Here is a 5,881-nt window from a genome sequence, read left to right as displayed (position 1 = left end):
CAGTGATTTCTTATTTAAAGAGGTTTGCGCACTGCCCTCTGCTTTCACTGCTTTTTTGCTTTTTAACAAAACAAATGCATTAATATAATCTGTATATTCTGTATATATTATATTCTTTCTTAAATATGCACGGGAATATCGCCATAGTATATAATATAGCACAAAGCATAGTTATTTAATGATGGCGGTGATTCATTTCCATTTGCGGGACTCTAGCTAATCATGTGCCACACATCAAATGAATGCTTTATTTATATTAATATATTAATTTCCTTGCATTTTTAAGAATCTAAACAGCTTCGGCCCGAATGGGGCACGTCAGTCTCGATTTTTATAAACGGCCTCGCTTACACTCGTCCGTTTAAACTTATTGGCTGACGATCCCTGATTTCCTGGCCTTTATAGTAACATACTAAATATATTTACACAAGTGAACATGCATTTACACATAAACACGTATTTATCCAATACATTTTCCGGGGAAATTCCGCACGCTTGCACAAATAAACAGAAAATTGTAATAAATTCCGACGGTCTCGCCAATTGGTTTGCTCGACGCAAACAGGGAGCTGGTTCGAACTTATTGAATTATTAAAGTCAATTTCATCATATTTTGACATCGTTCCATGCTTGTCGTTTGTTTCTACTGGTGTAAGTGAGATGTGATGCAAGTTATAAAGAAATCAAAGACAAATGTTTAAAGTTCAAATGTCGCTTCGTATTTCGCTGAAAAAACTCAACTACTGTTACACTTGGGTATGTATGAACCACAAACAAAACATCCACCAGACTAAGCATAGTCGCGCTACCCCCTCTGCTACGCATACGGTAATTTTACCCCATGTTCAAGTCGAAAGTGTCTTTGTGTGACGTCCATGTTTTGAACGGACCAATCACCGCACGAGACTTCGCTCACCTCGTCCCGCGCATCCCCGCATTTTTGACATCATCGGTTGCTTGAAATAATTGCTCTAAACTCGGTCTAGAGGATTCCTAGTCTATATGGTATTAAACGACTTCACGCTTCAGTTGCATGAGCATTTCACAGAAACCCAACGTAATGTACACATAATTGCGTGATATTATAACCATTTCAAAATAAATGAATCATTTAAAATTAAATAACACTGGAGCAGCATTTAAAATTTACAATTTTCAATCAGTCCTATCAGTGCATATTGCTCGTAATAATTGATTAAAATATTATATTTTTAAAGTTACATGAGCATTTTTTTAGTTTGTTTTTAGCTGTCAAAAATTGTGTCTAATTAAAAGTGTCTCTTGGCTATATTTTTGGCTAGCTATGGAAACTATATCAATCATTTCGTAACTTTTAATGGTGTTATTAATGGTTTACGTACTTATTAATTCGCATAAGTACAAAGTAAGTGGCATAAATTACTTTTATAAAGTGAATACATTTGTTACACCTAAAGGCATAAATAAAACTGCTCAGAACTGAAGCCATATTTTTTATAAGTTTATAATTTAAACATTAGTAGTACTTGTGCGTATGTATCAATTTTGATACGTTTTAAATCACTCACACAGTATAATCATTCTGACATAAAAAGCGAACATAATGTGAATAAATAAATTACACAAGGGAGCTTCATGCCTGCCTACTAGTGTAGGTACAGTCAACAACAGAGCTATGAATACAGGCAAAGTGCCAAAAATATGTATACACGACCTTAATGTACAGGCAATAAAGTACTGTATACATATTTTTGACACTTTGCCTGTATTCATAGCTCTGTTGTTGACTGTACCGAGTTCATAAATATTTATTGAAAACTTACTTATACTCACTCGTGCGGAAAGGTTTTTTCATACGTGAGAGCTTACTGTAAATTCTATAGGTGAATACAGGGGAAAAAATATTTATTTATGATTGACGACTGTGTTAGTCACGGTCATCAAGCGTAGTAAATGATTTCTGATCGTTAAATTTCATGTTTAAGTGTGACGACGATACGAATGTTGTATTTTACTATAAAAACGGTCCAAAAAAAGATATGAAGATGTGAATTTACAACAGTTCTCAAATGGATAGAAATATCCTTTCTGGTCAAAAATATCCAAATCCCATTATATCAAAAATCAACTGTATTTTAATGGCATTCCCTGGGTGCTTTGAGTGCTCCAATACCAAAGGCGAAAAGTACATTATATCTCTCCTATAAAAGAATTTTAGACCTCATTTTTGGAGTCAGCCTTCCAAATACAAGATTACGATGTACGTGTGTCGTGTGTGAAAGGTTACCTTTACCGCAGACTATTTAAGACTCGAGCAGGTATACCACTCTCATGCAAATTGCCTTTTCAATCTTGTCATTGCAGTTTCATGTCTATCATTTGTTTATTCATCCACTGTCAAAATCCTTGTATAAAGAAATTCTTTGAGATCAACATTCATAACATCAATAATTGTTAGTTCGTAATCGACACGCAAGCAGAAAAATAAATGACCCCTCTGGTCACGTGGTCTACTGCCTTTGCTCTACTAAGCGGACTACATGAACTTTTTTTGACCGATTGGTAGGACAAAGGCAGTAAGCCCACGAGGCCAGAGCGGAGATGAAGACCTTCAAGAAAAGAGCGTACTCTCATCTTAAAGTGCGTTGGCTTGAAACCTCTCTGGTATTGCAGGTGTCCATGGGCGACGGTAATTGCATACTATCAGGTGATTCGTCTGCTCGTTTGCCTCCTATATATTAAAAAAATAAATAAATTTTATAAATATGTCAAGCTTAACCGGTGATTAATGGGCGCGAAAATGATTGGGTTGTTGAAGACCTTCCAATTACTATAAGTCTACAGTTAGATCAAGATGAGTCTGCAACAATTTTGACAGCTCAGCACTAAATAGCACTTGCACTACAAGTGTTATTTTCACCGTCATGCTTCTATGAAATTACGTATCAACAACACTTGCACTGCGTATGCTATCAAAATCGTTGCAGACTTTTCTTGGTCTAACTCTAAGAGCGTATTCGTGTTAGGGACTGCTATATCTGAAAATATGAATTAAGTATATAATCATGCGACGTTGGAAATATTTTGGGGCTACAAGGATTTTTACTTTTTTCTGTATTGATAGACTAAAGCGTAAATTTATGGTATTTTCCATGAGAAGCGAATTACCCTTAGAATGAATTTGTGCAAAATGTTTAATTTTTTTAAGACTCATTTTTTGTGTTATGTTATGTATGAGTTTTTAGCTCAAAGTCAATAAGTAAATTAGTCCTAGGATCAATTCAGTATTTAAAAATACGATTCATTTAAAATATCTATCTAGTCAAATATGGCAAATAATAATCAAATAATTTGAATTAATGAGTAACCCGAGTGGGAGTTATAGCTTTGTATTTATTTTCTCATTTAATAACTGTCATGCTGCACCTTTGCTTCAACGTAAAATTAGTTTATGTGACTGCTACATAATGAAAGGCATTAAAATACGAGTGTGGGTTTATGAAACGAGCTGCAAGTGAGTTTTATGAAAATATCACACGAGTGTTTTAATGCTTATATATTATGTACAGTTACCTACATTCACTTCTTTATCTACATGTACGTGTGTAGATAAAGACATGAAATAAATATATATATGCGGATTTAATATCCACAATACCTTACTCACCTTAGATTAGTGTTTACCTAATATAAGTAAATATCTATACGTATGTTGGAATACATTTTGTAAAGTTTTTCAAGTTTAAATAAAAGGATTTGTTACTGAATGTTGTTTCATTTTGTTATTAATTTAGTCTTGCCCGTCGACAAAAGATGAAAATAAACGTGTTTTGATCAGTTGGGTTTATTCCGTATTCTATTGTGTACAATTCTGATGGCTGTCAGAAAACATACCGCCTAATTATTTATTCTGTTCGTTTTCTTACAATTTTCTCCCCTAATAGAGGCCAATTTAACTCATGAAATAAAATGATAGACTTTCAGATTGCAAAGAATATTTTCACAGTTATAACTATTACCTATTAGATTTATATTATTAGCAAAAAAAAAGTATTACCTTACTGCTTTTTATAACTCTGAAACGAAAAGTTTAACTTTCTTGAAAAGTAGGTAAAATGAAAGTTTAGTAATACGTACAATTATGTCTAGGTACGTAATAATGGTGTTATGTGACGGGTTGTTATTCATACTTACTTTAGGCTGTGATACTAATATACCAGTGTTAGTTTCAGAAAAAATACTCTACGACTTAATTCTGAATTTGCGAACAAACTCTTCGCCTTATTACACTTAACACAAAGCTATTTTTCAATCTTAATAACACAAAGCTATTTTTACACCCGCGCGAACAGGTGATCAAAAAGATTGATGACTATTAAATAAACATTGATTAGTGTTTCCGAACCTCACAATTACCGACTCTTCAAGCTCTCACAAAGGAAATTAATTTCTATTTTCAAGATGTTAAGGTTTAAATTCTAACGGCAGAAAGACTTTAAAGATTTCAAAGAAATGGTGGCTTACTTCGTTAATACCTATCCATTGGACTTTCGACTTAAAGTATTACCAGTTTAGGTTGGAATTGGAGATTCCGTCTTAAATTTAGATGCGTGAACGGATCTCACAGTTTTTCCATTAACCGAAACTATTGGACCGCGATTTTATTTTCAGTCGTGAAGTTCAGGCTTCGGATTGTACTCAGAAACTTTCTTATTTTGTGTTTTTGTAAAGGAAATTAGTCTAGATAAAAATGTATTATGTTATATAAGTACATAAATTTCGAAGCTATGGTTTTGAATCCGCACTGGGCGGGTATAATAATTATGTACAGTCAGCAAAGCTATATAAGTTTAGCACGTACCCCTGCATACAAATGTACCTATATACAGAGGTATCAAGCTTATTTACTTAGCCAGTTAACCGAAGCATAAAGGGAGACCGGGCCGTGTCCGGGCCGGAGCTTCCGGAGCTTACTTTTCTATGACATGACAAGCGATCACGTGATGCTTTCCATAGAAAACGATGCGCCGGAAGCTCCGGGCCGGACATGGCCCGGTCTAACGTGAGTCATCCTTAAGAGGACATACTCATCATAGGCTTTACGTCTATATCAGACGATTTATGGTGTTACACCGTTTTTGGTGACTGAATAGACCGATGCGAGATCGACATGGTCTACCACAGGTCTGACAAGAGAAGTTTGCGGAAACCGGTACTGAGATACCTTGTCGTCGTCTTTGCCTCTTGTCAGCGAGTGCGGCGAACCAGGTCTCATCACAAAACTTGCGACCCTCCACAACACGTTTAAGCCATTCCGTCCGCTGATCTGCGAGCCTCTCCCAGTCTTGGTGGTCGATAAGTAAAAATCATGTCCCTCTTTACGCGATCTTTAAAGCGAAGCAATGGCCTCCCAACGTTACGTTTTGCATTCGCAACCGCACCAAGAAGAACACGACGAGGTAGTCGAGAGGGTTACATCCTGTGCACATGCCTTAGCCAACGCAAACGTCTCTGCAAGCGTTTCTCAAGAGAAACGCTGTTAGGCTAGGCAGCTGTGCAATTTCTAGAACCCTTCGTTTGTCACCCTGTCCTGCCATGATATTCCTAACATACTATATGTATATTTAATATTACATATAGAGTTTCCCAGTTCTACTGATTGTGAGTAAAAACAGTACAGTTATCATATAACCACAGATATATCTAAAAACCCACACTTAATAATTCTCTCAAGTTTTTTCTTTCACTAAAACAAAACACAGCTATTACAGAAAGGCCTATACACAAACAAACAGTCCCTAAACTTCGCCTTCACAGTTTACTGAAACTATCGCCTATAGCGTTGATGGGGCGGGCGTTTCTTTTTATTTTTCTTATCGCTAACGGGGCCTGTAAGTGCGAG

At 35.7% G+C, this 5,881-nt stretch overlaps 1 protein-coding gene across 1 annotated transcript in view; it reads right to left on the bottom strand.

The window, feature by feature from the left end:
• Positions 1 to 5,881, bottom strand: part of LOC134670407 (UDP-xylose and UDP-N-acetylglucosamine transporter) — a 288,518-nt gene that overhangs the window by 65,308 nt on the left and 217,329 nt on the right. The gene's annotated exons all lie outside the window — the stretch shown is intronic.

The sequence above is a fragment of the Cydia fagiglandana genome, chromosome 13, assembly GCF_963556715.1.
Source record: "Cydia fagiglandana chromosome 13, ilCydFagi1.1, whole genome shotgun sequence".
In the NCBI taxonomy this organism is placed as follows: Eukaryota; Metazoa; Arthropoda; class Insecta; order Lepidoptera; family Tortricidae; genus Cydia; species Cydia fagiglandana.
This window is presented reverse-complemented; position numbering and strand designations above follow the sequence as displayed.